General features: G+C 40.0%; 1 protein-coding gene across 1 annotated transcript in view; it reads right to left on the bottom strand.

Annotated features, from left to right (window-relative positions):
• Positions 1–20,127, bottom strand: part of CRPPA (CDP-L-ribitol pyrophosphorylase A) — a 181,238-nt gene that overhangs the window by 2,920 nt on the left and 158,191 nt on the right. The window lies entirely within an intron of this gene.

Genomic DNA, 20,127 nt, shown 5'->3' with positions numbered 1-20,127 from the left:
TACTTAACTTTAAGCATATGCTTAAATCCAGTCCTATTCAGCAAAGCACTTAAACATGTGACTTCAATGAGATTTAAACATTGGGACCTTAGTGATTTGAGTCTATCTTTGTTCAAACAATCAAAGAAGTTAATCTGTTCTTGGTAGGCAAGGATAAAGGCCAAAAAAAGGATGGTACAACATAACTGGCACTCTAGTATGATATGAAGCGCCTTAACAGGCAGTGGAGATCAGTTTTCCAAAGGGAATTCAGTCTGGCTTCCAAATTTTCCTAATTATATGCAAATAAAAAGCCAAATCTGTATGGACAATTAGTATCTCCACCTGCACACTGTTTAGATATCAATGGATATAGCCAGCAGTAAGTCATTGGTGGGAGTGATATGAGCGCAGCCAAGGCCAGCCCTAGACCAAATGGCGCCCCAGGCAAGGAGCCATGTTCAGCACCACCCCTCAATTTATTAAACTTTTGAATACCTTATTTTTATTGCATTTGTAGCCCATTTAATGACTTTGATTCATGATTTGCATGCATGATTTATGCGTACAAGACAATAAATTTGCACGCTAGAATCTGTAAATCTGTATTTATTTATGCCACATATGCCATGCAAATAAAAAAAATTGTTTCCTCTAAGCTTGTAGAAACTTTTTAGTATTAAGAATAACTGAAATGTACCAAAATCAAAAAATTGAACCAACATTGAGTGGACCAGTATTAAATAGTGTTACAGTAGTGAAAACAGACAGTATTAGTGAGAGCAAAAGTCTATGTTCTGCAGTCAAAAAGTCAAACATTACATGCAGAGTATGGCAAAAGTAGTAAAAATATTTCTTTTATACTGTTTCATAGATAGGGGTTCAGTAGATATCTCTGGCATTAAATATGTCCTTTATTAGTTGCTACTTACACTCTTCAAGCAAGTCTGAAAGTCTTCAAGTCACTCTCACAATAACACAATAAAATAAGGTCCACAATATCGCAGCTGGGCTCTTACTTCACTTCAGTTTGTTCTTATATCTCACTGACTGACTGGCGATGCCTTGCCCCTTATATACCTGCGAGGGCATGGCTGACAACATTCTAGGAGGCTTGAGGAAAATGTAGTTCTCAAAAAGTCTGTAAGGTTCCATGAGATTCCACAAACATCCAGAACATTCTAGGAGGTTAGTGAAAAATGAATCCATATATGGAATACCTGAACATGTTACTTCAAACATTCTATTTTCCCTTTTGTTGCTAACAACAAAAACAGCATTCTGAGCCTGGCACCACCGAAGCCCGGCATCCCAGGCAGTCGCCTGGGTCACCTGCCCCTAAATCCAGCCCTGTGTGCAGCAGTGGAACAAAAGTCAGATTTCTAAAGAGGATTCAGAAAAGAAGATGCTGAGCCAATGATTATAGATGGCATGTTCAAGAAACCTGAGTTAATGGATAGAGGGAACTGATATAAAGGTGAAGATAGTCAAGTGCTGGCTTTTTAAGGAGAGGGACTACTGCATGGGGAAATGCAGAATGAGTATACAAGTACAGGAGTTAGACATTAAGAGTAAGAGGCCTTAAAGTCTAATTGGGAGTGAAAGGAAAATGGATATTGGCCAGGGGGCCAGTGGAGAAGCTCACTGTTTTATGCTCATTTTTAAGAAAATGATGAGAACCAGGGCAGAGAGGGAAGTTGGAAGAACTGGAAGAGGGGGTTTAAAGAGAGGGCTGAAGTTAGAGAAGGGGTGCTTGGGGTTGTAGTTTTAAGTAGGGCTGTCAAGTGATTAAAAAAAAAATCACGATTAATCACGTGATTAAAAAAATGAATCGCGATTAATTGCACTGTTAAAGAATAATGGAATACCATTTATTTAAATATTTCTGGATGTTTTCTACATTTTCAGATCTATTGATTTCAATTACCACACAGAATACAAAGTGTACAGTGCTCACTTTATATCATTATTTTTATTACAAATATTTGCACAGTAAAAAACAAAAGAAATAGTATTTTTCAATTCAACTAATACAAATAATGTAGTGCAATCTTTTTATCATGAAAGCTGAACTTACACATGTAGAATTATGTACAAAATAAATAACGACTCAAAAATAAAACAATGTAAAACTTTAGAGCCTACACGACCACTTAGTCCTACTTCTTGTTCAGCCAACTGCTCAGACAAGTTTGTTTACATTTGCAGGAGATAATATTGCCCGCTTCTTGTTTACAATGTCACCTGAAAGTGACAACAGGTGTTCTCATGGCACTGTTGTAACGGGCGCCACAAGATATTTACGTGCCATATTGACTAAAATTCATATATCCCTTCATGCTTCAACCACCATTCCAGAAGACATGCGTCCATGCTGATGATGGGTTCTGCTTGATAATGATCCAAAGCAGTGAAGCCAGATGCATGTTCATTTTCACCATCTGAGTCAGATGCCATCAGCAGAAAGTTGGTTTTCTTTTTTGATGGTTCATAGAATCACAGAATATCAGGGTTGGAAGGGACCTCAGGACGTTATCTAGTTCAACCCCTTGCTCAGAGCAGGACCAATCCCCAGACAGATTTTTGCCCAAGATCCCTAAATGGCCCTCTCAAGGATTGAACTCAGAAGCCTGGGTTTAGCAGGCCAATGCTCAAACCACTGAGCAATTCCCCCCAGGTTGAAGTTCTGTAGTTTCCGCATTGGAGTGTTGCTCTTTTAAGACTTCTGAAAGCATGCTCCACACCTCATACCTCTCAGATTTTGGAAGGCACTTCAGATTCTTAAATCTTGAGTAGCTGTAGCTATCTTTAGAAATCTCACATTGGTACCTTCTTTGCATTTTGTCAAATTTGCAGTGAAAGTGTTCTTAAAGCGAACAACATGTGCTGGGTCATCATCCGAGATTGCTATAACATTAAATATATGGCAGAATGCGGGTAATACAGAGCAGGAAGCATGCAATTCTCCCCCAAGAAGTTCTGTCACAAATTTAATTAACACATTTTTTTAACGAGCATCATCAGCATGGAAGCATGTCCTCTGGAATGGTGGCCGAAGCATGAAAGGGCATACAAATGTTTAGCATATCTGGCACGTAAATACCTTGCAATGCCAGCTATAAAAGTGCCATGCAAGTGCCTGTTCTCACTTTCAGGTGACATTGTAAATAAGAAGCGGGCAGCATTATGTCCTGTAAATGTAAACGAACTTGTTTGTCTTAGCGATTGGCTGAGCAAGAAGTGGGACTGAGTGGACTTATAGGCTCTAAAGTTTTACATTGTTTTGTTTTTTGAGTGCAGTTTATGTAACAAAAAACAATCTACATTTGTAAATTGCACTTTCACAATAAAGAGATTGCACTACAGTACTTGTATGAGGTGAACTGAAAAATACTATTTCTTTTATCATTTTTACATTGCAAATATTTGTAATCAAAAATAATAATATGAAGTGAGCACTATACACTTTGTATTCTGTGTTGCAATTGAAATCAATATATTTGAAAATGTTGAAAAATATCCAAAATATTTAATTAATTTCAATTGGTATTATATTATCAGTGCGATTAAAAGTGCGATTAATTTTTTAAATCGCGATTAATTTTTTTGAGTTAATCATGTGAGATAACTGCGATTAATCAACAGCCCTAGTTTTAAGATGATAAGGGAATAAAGCAGAGCTATTCTGTTGCACATTGGCTCATCCCAGGTAAGTCACTTTATCTGCTGCTTATCTGAGATGCACAGTTTACACATGAGCCTTTAGTTATTAGTTTGGAAATATGAATGATTGGGTCAGACTAGAATTTTGCCCTAAAAGTCCATTTTTGAAAACAGTTGTCATGTATACAGAGAAAACATGGTAATACCTAGATATAGTAACCATTTCATGTATTTTTGATGCCTAGGAGGATTAGTCAATGTTATTTACTAGTAGCTTGCAAAATTCTCTGAGTTAAAAATAACAATCACAGCCAATGAGAACATAGATGTTTAATGTTCACTTATGGTTAAATCCTGTACTTCTTACTCAGACAAAACTCCCAATTAGCGCAGGGGAGTTCTGGATAAACAAGGAGTGCAGAATTGGCCTCATGGGGCCTGACTCTCCATTGTCTTTCATCTTGTGTAGACATTTACACACTTGTGCAAAGTGGGTGTCAGAAGATGCCATTCTGGTTTTTGCCCACTTTGCACAGGTGTAAATGACAGCACAAGATGCAATGGATGGGGAATCAGGCCCATAGGGCCATACAAACATTTTAATTGTTTTCCAGATGTAGTAACACACTTCTTGAAATTCAGCAGGAACAAACTCCGGTCTCCACTTTTGTTTAGTTTGTGGCTGCAGTGTGGAGAGGTGCTTCACAATTACAGACATTACGTTTTCTAAATGGGCTTCCAGCCATATCTGAAGTTGGCCAAATTTGTATACTTTTTTTTTTTTAAAGGAGAAAAAAAATACACCTGGCCAGGAATACTCTTAATGTTTCTCCTAATAAATCTTTCCACATCCTCTGTTGGTTACTGGATTCTATACATGTTCCTTTGTTGTAATAAATTATTTCAGTTTTTGAACATGAAAGGAAGCGAGAGAGGAAAATTTAGCTTCCACTATTTTAAAGCAAGGGACTTAAAGTGACATTGTGAGGTCCAATTTGACAGAAAAATTAGTTTTAATAAAAGCTTTTACCAAATCTACAGCCAACTGAAAGATTTTTATGATCATTTTAAAATTCCAAGGGAAAGATTTGAAAAAGAAAATCCTCTGGGGTATTTGCAACCCACACACTGCAGCAGTGTGCTGTGTAGAGGAAGCTGAAACTAGAACCTGATTAGAAACTGAGTAGTCTATTTTTTTGTGTGTAGGATGAATGAAATACAAAACATAAATAGCATAAATAATTAAAAGTAATATTGATTTTTAAAATTATTTCACTCTTAATAACCTAAGCTGTAACACAGTTAAGGAAATCTGTTGGTTCCTTTTTAATATGTTTAGCCTAACAATTTTCTTTTAAAATCAATCTTTGAGAACTATTGGAACATTTGAGCTGCCATTCCAGTTCAGACCATCATTCCATCCAGTCTGGTATCCTGTCTTTGACAGTGACCAGCAGCAGATGCATTACAAGAATATGTAATACTCAGTATAAGTCTGGGTATATTCTAATATAACTTGTTTTATTTACACACCTATACCAGTTCTGGAATGAGATGCTCAAACAGCATTCAGGACAATACCTTCTTCCAGGAATTTCAGACCGACACCAATGCCTGGTTCCCAGGGAGAAACTCTGCCTCAAGAATAGACTCTAATCAGAGCCCAAGGCAGACAAACTCTCCTGCTGTTTGCACAGCTCCCACTTTCCTAAAGCTGTCTCTATACAGAAACTCAAATAGCTCAAAACTAACAACACAGTATGCTTTCCCAAAAGTCAAAACTAGCTTGCACACGAAGAATCAGTACTGTGGTATCTGACTGTCATATCTCCAGGAATAATCCTTTCTATTGCTCTTCCCTGGGCCTTTTCTATTTCTGCTATAGCTTTTTTATAGTTACAGTGGTAAACTTTTTGGTAGCCAACCCTGAATATGGTATTCATAACATTGACTTGTGGAATCATAGGATTGGAAAGGACCTCGAGAGGACATCTAGTCCAGTCCTCTGCACTCATGGCAGGACTAAGTGTTATCAAGACCATCCCTGACAGGTGTTTGTCTAGCCTGCTCTTAAAAATCTTCAATGATGGAGATTCCACAACCTCCCTAGGCAATTTATTCCAGTATTTAACCACCCTGACAGGAAGATTTTCCTAATGTCACTTGCTGCAATTTCAGCCCATTGCTTCTTCTCCTATTCTCAGAGGTTAATGAGAACAATTTTTCTCCCTCTTCCTTGTGTTTGTATTATGTATTTTGTATTATGTATTTATTAATTATGTATTTGTATGATGTATTTTCTCACTCCTCCTTGTATTTGTATTATGTATTTAAAAACAGTTATGTCCCTTCTCAGTCTTCTCTTCTCCAGACTAAACAAACCCAATTTTTTTAGTCTTCCCTCACAGATCATGTTTTCTAAACCTTTAATCATTTTTGTTGCTCTTCTCTGGACTTTCTCCAATAAGTCTACATCTTTCCTAAAATGTGGCACCCAGTACTGTACACAATGCTCCAGTTGAGGCCTAATCAGCGTGGAGTAGAGTAGAAGAATTACTTCTTGTATCTTGCTTACAACACTCGTGCTATTACATCCCACAATGATGTTTGCTTTTGGCAACAGTTTTATACGGTTGGCTCATATTCAGCTTGTGATCCACTATAACCCCCAGATTCCTTTCTGCAGTATTCCTTCCTTTTGTATGCGCAACTGATTGTTCCTTCCCAAGTGAAGGAATGGTAATGTTATGGTAATAATGGTAGTTATCTTTTCAGTGTTCTGCTCTATCTTTTCCTGAATGTAGCCTGATGATTTCATTGCTTTTCAGACCATTGGTGTTTACTGAGCTGATATTTGCATTGAGCCATAATGATACCTAACTTTTCCCCAAGTGGCTACAGTTAATTTGAAATCCATCACTGTTTACCCAGAACACAAACTAGAATTCAAACTACAAAAAAATGAAAAGTTTAAGAGCTCTCCTAATTTAGAGAGGAGCTAGTAAGTGAACATATGAAACCCCATAGGTATACCTTGAGAACTCCCAAGTTTCTGACACTTGCAGTGTCATTCTTGGAATTAGTGCTGAATAAAATGGGTAGTGCATCCACAGAGGCCTCAGTAAGGATGACAGGATCAATCTAATTTACCACCCTAGTTCCATCCTACAGGCCCCCAAGCATCCTTTGTATTAGTGGTACAATCTTTCAAAAATCTCATTACTGGTTACAGAAAGCCAAATAATCAAGTAGAGCTAGGGCTTCACATGGCTAGTTGCTTGAGAAGTTTAGATGCAATGTAAACCATGGCACAGAATAGGATGTAAGAACAAAACGCTCAATAGAGATCTTGTATGCAGTCCTCAATAGTTATCTCACATTATTGCCCACCCACTGTTCAGTTCCGTACATTTAGAGGATAAAATGTACTGTAGTATCCTACTCATTCAATGCTTATAGATTAAGCAAGACTAGTTCTTTTACTTAACAAAAGTTTTCAAAGTCTGATTCATAGGCAGAAATACCTTTATGAATTAATATGATTAACTTTCCCCAGGCTCAGCTGGCATAACCCAAAAACCTCTTGTCTTATTCACTGTCTACTCACAGTGGCAGATTAGTCACTGGGCCAACGGGGCCTGTGCTCAGGGGCCCCAGACGACTGGGGGGCCCCCCCCGAAAAAATCTGTCATCGCTGTAAGGCCGGAGCCCCGGCCACCGGGGCAAGGGAAACCCACACGCCCTGAACCTGCTCTGCGGCAGCAGCTGCCAGATGGGGGAAGCCCCCACCCAGTGGTCCCCAAGCCTGTCCCCAGCAGAAGCTACGGGACAGGGACCCCATCCCTAGCAGAAGCCGCGGAGCGGCAGGGCAAGCCCCTCCCCTCAATGGCCCCCAACCCCATCCTTGGCAGTAGCCGCGGGGTGGCAGGGAAAACCCCCATGCCCAACCCACTCTCTGGCAGAAGCGCCAGGCAGGCGGGGCAGGAGAAACCTCAGCACCCCAACCCTGGTCCCCTGCAGAACCGCGGGGAGTGGCAGAGGAAGCCCCAGCACCCGGATTCCTGTGCAGCATTGGGACTGGAGGAGCTCTCACTCCCCACTGCAGCCTCAGGGCTGTGGCGTGGGGACAGAGCTTCTCCGGTCTTGGGGCTGCAGTGGACGGGGGGTGGGCAGAAAGGAGCAAAAGGGGTTGCGGCGCTGCAGTGGGAGAGAGAACCTGGGTGGAACAGGGTCAGCCCCAGGGAAAGGGCAGAAAGGGATGGGGCTGTGGGTTCGGCCATAGGCAGAAGGGGCAAAACAGGGGCAGAGCTGCAAGCGGAAGGGGTGGGGAGGGGCCCCTACTTGCGCTGGTCCAGGGCCCCAGGAAACCTTAATCCGCCTCTGTCCTACTCATTTCAGCCAGTTGATTTAAGTGAGTCTCTTATAAAAACCCTTTTCTTCGCCATTAATAAAAGGATTTTTTTATTGTTGAAATGGATAACTAACTACATTTATATATCAAGAACAAAACTTATCACTTTATTTTTTAGTACATTGAAAAAGAAAGTACTTAAAACATTGCCAACTTTATAAATCATAAATCCATATAACAAAACGTTGATTCCAAAATAATATCCACTTTCTGTTCATTGTTAAATAGTAAAAAATTCCAAACATATAATGATTGTTATTCACATTCATAATGTATATGATGTAGAGTTGTTAGGTTTAAGAGGTTTTTCCGGTCTACAGGATGAGGCTGGTAAGGGGTACAGGAGCAGAGTTAAAAGCAGTGTTTGGAATGTACAATGAGATATTTCACCGCTGTGCATTTATTTAAGAAACTGGGAGGATATTATAAAATGTATTGACATTCTCTTAACTGTTTATTCCCATACTTTAACATGTTTAGGTCTTTTTTTTTTTTAACTGGAATTGATATACATATATTTTTTTACTGCTTGATATACATATATTTCATCTGAATATTAACTAGCTTAATTTAAAGCATAGCTTGAGAAATTTATCTGACACCCATAAACCTGAGGACTAAGCCTGCTATCCCGGGTGAAAAATATCCATGCAGGTATCCTCCCTGTCTCTTAAAACCACAGACCTTTTAATATGACAGAGGTTCTTCAATTTCATTGCATCACGACCACCTTTGGACAACAAAGTTACTACATGATCCCAGGAGGGGAGGGGGCTGCAGCCCAAGCCCCGCTGCTTCGAGTGGGGGTGGAGGGGGCTGCAGCCCAAGCCCCGCCGCTCCGAGTGTGGGGGGGGAGGGGACCGCAGCCCAAGCCCCGCTGACCCGAGTGGGGGTGGAGCTTGGGCTTCAGCTTCAGCCCTGGGTCCCAGTAAGTCTAATGCTGGCCCTGGAGACCCCATTAAAATGGGGTCGCAACTCACTCTGGAGTCCCGACCCACAGTTTGAGAACCGCTGGCCTACCTCTCCTTAAGATGCTTCCATGCTACATTTTTATTCATGCCACTTGCCAAAGGACCTACTGAGAAATGACATTTCAGACATATCAATGCACTTGTTTACCTCAATAAGAAGATATTTAAGCAGATAATTTAGAGAGAAAAGAAAATTTTCACTGAACATCTTTAGTTCTCCTTTCAAATAATAAACAACAAATTAATGTAGCATTCGGGTTCAAATATAAAGTACAATCTAGTAAGATCAGAACACAAATAGTACACAGGAGACAGGCTGCAGGCAATGAACTTTCAGTCCAATCGAGTACTTCTTCACTTCCACACTAACATTAGATCATTATTCACTATATCATAACTTGATACTTATTCCTACACTAACTACAGTGCATACAGGTATTGTCTGTCATGAGTAACTGGAAAGCCATCAACTTTTGAACTTACTGACTGTTTACAAAGTAGCAGAAAATAAAACCAAGCAGGACAATAATTCCATTTACTGATTCTTGGAAGCTTCTAGAGTTGATGGTAATACAAGAGAAAATATTGTTCAACCCCAAAGCTTCAATACTGCTTATCCTGGCAAGGTCTATGTGACTTCCCTGCCCTCATTCTTTTCACGTCTCTCTAGTTTTTGTAAAAGCGTTGTTATAGTAATTACTTGAAAAAACAGTTCTATGGCAAACAAAACAAAACACACCTTCCACAACAACAACAAAGGAGTGTCTTGTAAAGCACAGTCTCCTAATGCCCGCTCTTTGTGGTTCAGACACAGGGAATGAGAGTCAGGAGAGTTTGGTGCTTTCGTTCCCCATTTACTATCCTTAGCTCTACGCACCTGGCTTCACCAACTGTGCTAGCAGTCATACCAGGAGCTACCGTCCATTCCTCTTCCTGTGTTCAATAAAGTCACCTTATGCTTGAATTGGCAGACAATTCTCCCACTTGTACGTGACTAGTACAAAAGTATCGGCAAAAATCAGTTGTTTACAGATGTGCTTGTTTAATAAAAGTGGAAGAATATTGTATACAGTACATTTGAGGAGTCTCTGGGGGTGGATTCTTAGTATAAGATATTGCCTACTAAAGGAGGTGTATTATTAATTATTGTTGATTAAAAGTGTATACAGGCTGCACCCAAAATCAGGGTCTCACTATGCTAGGCACTGTGAAACCATATTGTAAGCTTTTTAGGAGCAAGGACTGTTTCTTATTATCAAAATAGACACGATGAGGGTTGAAAAAAAAAGGTATAAATCTGAGGCACAGCAGAGTCCCTTGCTTCTCCCCATGAGGTATGAATGTAATCTCAACAGTGCTCCAAATCTTTAAAATCTGAGCCTGGGACAAAGCCTATAGAAATTAATGAGTCTTTCCACTGACTTCAGTAGGCTTTGGGTCAGGCCCATAGGCACTGACAAATTCACATGGGATTTCAATACAGGTCTCCCACAGAGTAGTGCATAGTAGTGTTTCCTTCCGCATGTAAGTGTGGTAGACCTTCTGTTGACTGATGGACTGTGTTAGTCTGTAAATGATTTCAATGGCTGGGATGTTATGTTTTGTGGGAGGCCAGAAATGCCTCGCAGACCCACCACATGCATGCATTCAGAGAAACCTGCTACTCATTCCTGGCCTCTCACTACACATAAACACCCCAGTCATCCAAATCATTTACAGACTACTATAGTGCAACTGGCCCCATCAGAAGCCTGAGTTACTATATGGCTCATGTAAGGAAGTTCCTGACCCATGGAGCTAGCAGCACAGTGAAATCTGCTTAACACAATCCTAGGCAGTTTCCCTTTACAGGTAAAACAATGTGTAAAGTACATCAGAGATCAGCATTAATTGATGACTGTAGCTCTCCCTACTAGACGGACAGCGAGAGCCAGCAGAACATAGGAAGGAGAAAGTGAGAAGAAGTGGGGAAAGAGAGAGATTACCAGAGAAAGAAGACAAGGTAGAGCCAATGGAAGTGTTCTAATATTGTTTTACTCAGACAGTTTTTTAAAAAAAGGTGAACAAAACTTACATTTTGGTACCCAAGTAGACTTCCATATAATAAAACATTCCCCCTCCCCATTCCTGCTAAGTAATCTAAGGAGATTTGGGAGATATCAAGGGGAAAGTTATTTTATTTTTTAACAATCCTGGGAATGAGAGAGAGAAATATTCCTACTTCCTACTTATTTTCTAGTGGCCAGGATGATATTGACTCCCACTCTCACACTATTTAAAATCAATTGGGGATCTTTTCTAGGTAACCAAACTAGCCAGTCTGTTTTCTAATACATGATTTAATTTCATATTCATCATCTTTCAGCTTGTTCTAAACAATTATTTCTGCTACTGAGTGAGAACACAAAGATGCTATTATGGTAGTCAGATACACCGTATAGTAACAACAGACTAATATACAAGGAGTGAACAGGCATATATGAACTCACACTTCTTAAGCAGTTACTGTTCCTAGATTCTACAGGAGAAGGGACCATTGTGGTCATCTAGTCTGACCTTTTGTACAACACAGGCCATAGAACGTCCCCAAAATAATTCCCGGAGCAGATCTTTTAGATCAATCATAATTTAAAAAGTGTCAGTAAGGGAGAATTCACCACTACCTTTGGTAAATTGTTCCAATGGTTAATTACTCTCACAGTTAAAAATTTGAGACTTATTTCCAGTCTGAATTTGTCTAGTTTCAACTTTCAGCCATCGGGTCATATTATACCTCTCTCTGCTAGGCTGAAGAGCCCATTATTAAATATCTGTTCTCTTGTAGGTACTATAGGCTGAAATTAAGTCACCCCTTAACCTTCTCTTTGTTAAACTAAATCGATTGAGCTCCTTCAGTCTATCACTATACGGCGTGTTTTCTAGTACTTTAATGATTCTCATGGCTTTTCTCTGAACCCTTTCCAATTTATCAATACCCTTCTTGAATTGTGGGCACCAAAACTGAACACAGTATTCCAGCAGCAGTCACAACAGTGCCCAATACAGAAGTAAAACAATCTCTCTAGTCCTATTCAAGATTCCTGTTTATGTATCCCAGATCCCATTAGCTCTTTTGGCCACAGCTCACTCTGGGAGTCATGTTTAGCTGATTATCCACCACAACCCCCAAATCTTTTTTTAATTTACATTTAGCCATATTAAAATGCATATTGTTCATTTTTGCACAGCAATCCAAATCACCCTAAATCAGTGACCTGTCCTTTTCATTATTTACCACTCCCCCAATTTTTGTATCATCTGCACACAAAAAATCAGTGATGGTTTATATTTTCTTCCAGGTTATTGATAAAAAAGGTTAAATAGAGTAGGGCCAAGAACCAATCCTTCCAGGACCCAACTGAAAACAGACCCGCTAGATGATGATTCCCCATTTACAGTTACATATGAGACTATCAATTAAGCTAGTTTTTAATCCATTTAATGTGTGCCATGTTAACTTTATATTGGTCTAGATTTTTAATCAGAATGTTGTGTAGTATCAAGTCAAATGCATTACAGATGTCTAAGTATATTACATCAACACTATTACCTTGTAATAATAATCAATCTCTTTTTCTTATATCTACTGTAGAAGGATCCTTATAAAGGCTTGTCATTAGGAAATGCTATACAAATAGGAACATTTAATTTTTAGACCAATTTGTAAGAAAACCATAACTTGCAGAATGCGTGCAAAATGCCAAATTATGAAACAGTGGTCTTCTAATATAAATGGAGTAGAATTGTACTTGGGAGTCAGGGTCTTAATGCAGGAGGGTACCTAAATAAAGGAGGTCAGACTAGATGATCACAATGGTCCCTTCTCGCCTTATAATCTGTGAATGAAAAGGCATTTTCAGTTTATGTGATCATAACAGAAAAAATGATATAAGTTATAGCAATTTTGAATACATTAGTTTGATTTTTCACTTTTATTTTCATACAAACACTGAAAATGTGGGTTGTTCTGTTGTCAGTTTCAAAAAAAATTGACCATAATGGAGTGCAAACACCTAGAATCAAATTGCTAAAACAAAAAAGGACAGACCATTAAATGCTTTAGTTGTTGTGGATAATAGACTCTGGCATATAAAGGTACAAGCTCTGTTTTATACTGAAAAATGATGGACATTTGTTTTGTGATCTTAATATTATCCGCAGTATGCAGAAACGCTGAGCACCATTTAATTATTATTGTACCAAAATGGAAAGGTCTTTATTGAGAGTGAGCAATGCATTAGAATCTCCTGTGGGACACTGAAAAACAGTGCAGAGGAAATGTTAGCATTTTTTCCATTCCCTCAGCCTAATGCAAACTTCTTTGGTTTCCTGAATGTATTGATTTCATAAAGAATAATCTAAGTGTTAAAGCAGAACACCTTCCCCTCTAAAAATAGAAAGGAAAAGAAGGCTACAAAACTTGTATACATTTTAATTTACTTATTTATAATTAGCCATTAAAATCTGCATTAAATACAACTCCTGTCGGCTGTAAGTAATTTGAAATACTAGCATAAGGTTGCAATAATTACTTAATTGATTAGAAACATTCCCCTTGATTATAGGTAATTTGTTTAAGATGGTTCACAGGAAATGCTGTACAATATGTAACGAAACAAAATGAAAAAATCTCCTCTGGGGAGAATAATAAACTGAACACAAGAGACTCTGAGGGGCAAACCACACGTGAGTGCATCCTCTGGGCTATTGTTTATGTTGCCCTTTGCTATGGTGCTCAATCGTCTTGGGCAACAATACCAGTTTAGTAGATAAGAGGCCAGATTCCAATCTCAGTTTCTCAGTGTAAACCAAAGTAACTACATTGCCATCAACAGAGTTACTCTGGTATTACACTGGTATAACGGAGAAAGGGTCTGACCTCAAGTCTTCAATTACACGGACATGCTTGCTGCACACTACACTATGTGCTCTAAGTTCCTGTGGTGTTGATTGCTCTCTCATGAGGTCAAAATCAAGGTCTGGAGCAGCCCAAGGTTCACTGTGTGCTCGTGTGCAGAAAACAATGAGACGTGGGCAGTAGGAGCACACAGTATAGTCTACACTGCAGCTGGAAGTAAGCCTTCCAGCACGGGTGGACAGACTTGTGCCAGTGGTGCTTGAGCTAGCGAGCTAAATATAGAGGTAGATGTTGCAGCTCGGGCTATCAAGCCCACCTGACCTCTGAGTCTGAGCTCGGGTGGCTATCCTGAACCTCCATTGGAGCCGCAATGTCCACACTTCCATTTCTTCAAGTGGAGCTAGTGTGAGTTTGTCTATCCGGCCTGGGAGGTTCGCTCCTGGCTGCAGTGTAGAGATACCACAGAGGCTCACTGTTAAGGGTTTGGTGCTGCAAGATGCCCTAGACAGATAGCTTCAGTGGGAGTTGAGTGCCCTCAGCACAGTTCTCTGCACTTTGCAGCATCAGGCCCTAATGTAAAAAGGGACAGTATAGTGAACAAGTCATAAAACCGTCATACTTCAATTGCATTTTGAAGTCAATGGAGCTACTTTGACTTACGCCAGCTGAATTGCAGCTTAATATTTAAAATTAAACATCTAGTCAAGTAACTTTCATCTTATCATTCACATCCCACTTTAATGATAATATCAAAGTATGAAGCACCATATATTTATTTTAAAATTTGAAAAAATATGAAAAAATAAGCTCCAGTTACCAGTATTTACAATAAGATAAAATATCTGATCATTGCCATGTTTGTAGTCTCCAATACCATCATGTTAGCTGGCAAACAAAAGAAGAGAGAGGAATTAAAAAAGGCATATAACACATTTGGTTTAGGTTAGTGTTTCTGTGGTATCTCACACTTTGTCATACAGCCGTTCCCTCACATCCTACCAACAGGAACAGTCAAGGACATACTGTATTATGGCTCCACCTACTGGAAAGCAAGTAAGCAAAAGAATCAAGACAATAAAGGCAAAGTCAAGAGCTGTATGTAGGGCCTCAGGATGGCCTACTTTCCAAGAGAATGAGAACTTCCAGAGTGATGAAGAAGTTAATGAGCTGAGAAATGGGATAAAGAGATGTAAAGATATAAGGTGGTATCTCTCCACAAGAGGAAAGGGGATGTCGAATGGAAGAAGGGAGAACTACAATGAAAGAAATTAACAGTGAGTATTTTTCCTGTCTGTGTCTCTCTTATACCAATAGGATGCTAATTTTAAAAATTATTAATATTATGGCAGTGCTGAGAGGCTCTGATTGTGCTCAGGACCCCATTGTGGTAGACACTGTACAAACAGCTGTAGACATAATCCTTGCCCAAAGAGCTTACATCCCAAGATGTGCATTGGATGTAGAGAGCAGGAAGGGGCCTGACTTTACTGTGAGATTTGAATAACTCAGTGACCAGAGGAGGCATCTACCAATGTAGATAGATCCAAATGATAGAAACTGGGGGTGGAGAATGACTACATTGCGGCCTTACACACTTTGGAAGTCAAAGTCTCCACTCGCATATGGCCCAGGGAGCCATGACCTCTTTGGCAGAATGACATTTGATCATCTATGAATGCAAGCACTGACTTTCTCATAGGTAAGTAAGATGCAATCCTTTACTCAGCTGGCATTCCTCAAATCAGATCGACTGCATAATGTTTCTGAGCTCTTGTGAACAACAAAGAACTTCAATACATGTTTAACCCTCTAGAAAGAGTGTAGAGAATAATAGGTTTGTTGATGAATTCCATGTTCATCTTCCTGATGAATTCTGGTAGGCGAGGGAAGTCCACATTTTCAGGAAAGAACTGAAGATTCAGGCATGTGTATGTAACAAAATTCATTTCTTTCACCCATCCGGTGATGTCACAGAAACTAAAAAAGGTCCACCTCTAAAGACAGTGGTTTGAGGGGGACCTCTCCAAGGGATTTGAGGAGGAAACCTGTGAGCACTTGCAAAATGAGAAACAGGTCTCATTGAGGAATCATTGGATGATGTCGGACTCTCAAACAAAATAAATGAACGAGATCTCTGGGATACCAACATCACTGCTCCCAGTATGACTCCTTGTAACCCTACTCTACAGTTACCTTAATAGACATGCATCCGACGAAGTGGGCATTCACCCACGAAAGCTTATGCTCCAATACATCTGTTAGTCTTAAAGGTGCCACAGGACTCTCTGTTGCTCTTAACAGAAATGTGATTGTTACATAACACTCCTGGATCCCTTTCAGTGTTCCAAGCTAAAGTATTTGAGGTTGGCAGAGTACGTTTCCATATGGTACCGTATCTCTGATTTGAATGTCAAATGGATGTTATGCAAACAAATATACGATAGCCATGGTATAATAGCTGCTTGCAAATTAAGTGATTAAAAATAGCATTTCCAATATGCTTAAATTTAAAAGGTCAAATATCCCTTTTGAGAATAATAAATTTTATTATCCTTGAGGGGAAAGATATCCTTATTTTTACATTTAAGTTCTTTTCTAGACTGTGTTAGTTCAGTCAGATAAATATGGATGTCACTGATGTTCTCTTAAATAAAATCGATAGTTTGTCAAGATGGGTAGTTCATGTCTTTCTGCCAGCTAATATCAATCATCAGTCCAAACCCATTAACACAATAATCTGTTCCTATACAAACACCCATACTCAAATTGAAATTAACTTCAAAAAATAAAACACTTGTAAAATAACCAGGACTTCTTAAAAAAGCTATTTGAAATGACAAATTAAAGGAAAAGGAAACGAAGAACCAATTATAAAAATTAAAGGAACAACAAACTAATTTTGCATTAACAGTTTAAGGATGAATTAACTGTACTCAGTAATTACAGTATTTTAATGAAAATGAAAACAGATGAGTAGTTCATGACCTATGAAGGCATCCACAACTTTTTTTTAATGTTAGTACTCAATAATAACCTACACCTTAAGATATGTTATATGTTAAGCTGTATAATAAAAGCAGCAAAAATGCCTACCCCTGGGAAGTTTCTATGCTGTGTAGTCTTTAACTACTATTTAACTGTTACCACAGTCTCCTTTCAAAATATCTTCAAAACCTCAGTCACTTTCCTATGGATACTTGCAGCTTTAACTGTCCCCAAAGACCAATTCAATTTTTCCTTGTACTTTCCTGTAATAGGAATTCAAATAAGGAAATGATTCTTAGAAAAATCAAAACACATTTCCCATTATTATGATTAAAACAAGTTCTATTATAAGAGTGAAATTCACTCAAGCACTGCGTGCCTCACAGCACTTGAGCCCCACTGTAGCATTTGGTTTGATCCAAAGTCATTTGAAATCAATGGACACCAAAGACTTCCACTGATTTGAATGGGCGTTGGCTCAGACCCTCTGTGAGCAGCTCTACCACCTACACGAATTGTGGAAGGTCACTCCACACCAGCCTCAAAGCTATTGGAGCTATTTTTATACACATCCAATGGCCCTAACTCCAGCCATAAAAGAGCAGTGGCCAATATTCTAACCCGGGTGGGCAAACTTTTTGGCCCAAGGGCCACATCTGGGTATGGAAATTGTATGGCAGGCCATGAATGCTCACAAAATTGGGGTTGGGGTGCAGGAGGGGGTGAGGGCTCTGGGTAGGGGTGCAGGCTCTGGAGTGGGGAGAGAAATGAGGAATTCTGGGTGCAGGAGGGGGCTCTGGGCTGGGGCAGGAGGTTGGGGTGTGGGGGCGGGGAGTTGAGGGCTCCGGCTGGAGGTGCGGGCTCTGGGGTGGTGTTGGAGATGAGGGGCTTGGGGTGTAGGAGAGTGCTCCAGGCCGGGACCAAGAGGTTCGGAGTGTGGGAGGGGGCTCCAGGTTGGGGAAAGGGATTGGGGCACGTGGGTGTGTGAGTGCTCCGGCTGGGGGTGCAGGCTCTGGGGTGGGGCTGGGGATGAGGGGCTTAGGGTGGGGGGGGTGCTCCGGGCTGGGATCAAGAGGTTCAGAGGGCAGAAGGGGGATCAGGGCTGGGGCAGGGGATTGGAGCGCGGGAGGAGCTCAGGGGTGCAGGCACCAGGCCGCACTTACTTCAAGCAGCCATACCCTGCTCCCCAACGGGAGCTCGAGGGCCGGATTAAATCGGCTGGCGGGCCGGATGTGAACTGCAAGCCATAGTTTGCCCACCCCTGTTCTAACCCATAAGCTGGAAGAATTGCCAGGAAGAGGCTGCATTTTTGCCCTACAGCCTGACTGCAGGTTGGGGAGTGACTTCCCCCTCAGATTCCTCTCCCCTTCCACTGAGTTTCCCCACACAATATTCAGTTACTTGGGTGTGGTGCAAGGAGTGAGTTGGACTCTAAATAAAATACTGTCTAACTCCCTAACTACATATTTTGGATGTTTTTTAAAAATAAAGATGGACTGAACATAAAATTGCAAATAGGCTCACAAAATATTTATAAGATTCAACATATTTCTTGAGGTTATTTGCTGGCTATTACTGTCTAAAATGAAAGAGTAAACAAAATCCTCAATTTTCCCCATTCCCTGGCAATTTTTTATGTCATAGAAATGAGACACAATTTTTAGACCTGTGGAAAAAGTTTAAGTTGTATCTTTTAATACAAATTGTGCTACAATTACAGTTGTGTGAATAACTGATTTTTCAGTTCAGTGGCAATTCTGAAAAATGAAAACAAAAATGGTCCAACCTGTATCAAAAAAAGCTGAAAAAAGTCAGCAAATCAAAAAAGTCGACAAATTTTGTTTCAAGTCAAATGGAATATTTCATTCAATCCGCAATGAACTGCTTTGATTTGTTGCCAGGCACTTTTTAACATAAAAGCAAAGGAAATGAAGGGCTAGACTCTCACAAAGGGAAGAGGAGGAATTAGTGGTGAATAATGATCCAGAGAAAACAAGTAAGAATGACTCTATAGCCAGGTGATTGGGGCACTCCCTGGGAGGTGAGAAGATCCAAGTTCATGTTCCTGCTCCACAGACTATTTTTTATACCAAGTGGAACAGCTTCAGCAGGAGAGACTGAGAAAGACTCACAACACAATTTCCCATAGCCTAGTGGCTAGGGTACTCTCCTGCACTTGGACAGAGCCCTGTTCAAAGCCCTACTCCACCTTAGGCAGAGCAGGGAATAAACTTGGGTCTCCCACCTCACAGGTAACTGCCCTAATCACTGGATTAACAGTTGAAAGGGAGGCAATGGGACCACCTCTTTCTCCTCCTGCAGATATCCTAAATATTCCCCCTCAAAAAAACCAATTTGGCCAAAACTATTCAGCAAATTAATGTCAAATTTGCAAATACACCTCTACCCCGATATAACGCAACCCGATATAACACGAATTCGAATATAACGTGGTAAAACAGTGCTCCGGAGGGGCTGCGCACTCCGGCGGATCAAAGCAAGTTTGATATAACGTGGTTTTACCTATAACGCGGTAAGATTTTTTGGCTCCCGAGGACAGCGTTATATCAGGGTAGAGGTGTAGTTTTGCGTTGACTGAAACTGCCTTTTTCGGCAAATAAACTATTTGTCTGAGAAATTTCACAGAGTTGTAGTTGGGCATTTTAGGGTTATAACATTGCTGGCTTTTGGGCTGATTTTCACAGCAACAGAAGTTATTTATTTATTTAGGTGTCTAACTCTGGATTTAGGTGATGGTCAAGGATGAATATTCTTGTGCTAACATTTAAAGGGCTGTTCTTACCTCTTCTTTGATATTTACTCTCACTCATCTTTTTTTCCAAGTTTAGCTTTAAGCTTCTACTTTTACAATTACCCTTAAATGCAAACATCTTTTGACAGTCTAATGACTCTACATCATCCACCCTCTCAGCCTGTAGTGATAATGAGAATTTATAGTTTGTCTTTATTATTTTCAGCCAGGCCTCAAAAACCGAAAAGCATTCTGTGGGCAAAAAGAGCAATCTGGAGTACAACTTCATTTCCACAAACTCCCTTCCTGACAAAGACCTCTCCTTTATCTGCAATAAATTTCACTCCTCTACGTCTGTAATCTTGACCTCATCTTACACCCTCAACTCTCCTCCTAGTTCTGTAAATCTGCTGCCTATCCAGTAATTATTACTATGTGTATGACATTGCTATGTACATGCCAGTCTTCA

This window comes from Terrapene carolina, unplaced genomic scaffold, assembly GCF_002925995.2.
Source record: "Terrapene carolina triunguis isolate 2854851 unplaced genomic scaffold, T_m_triunguis-2.0 Scaffold84, whole genome shotgun sequence".
In the NCBI taxonomy this organism is placed as follows: Eukaryota; Metazoa; Chordata; order Testudines; family Emydidae; genus Terrapene; species Terrapene triunguis.
Note: the sequence above shows the minus strand (reverse complement) of the source record. Positions and strands in the feature narration are given on the sequence as shown.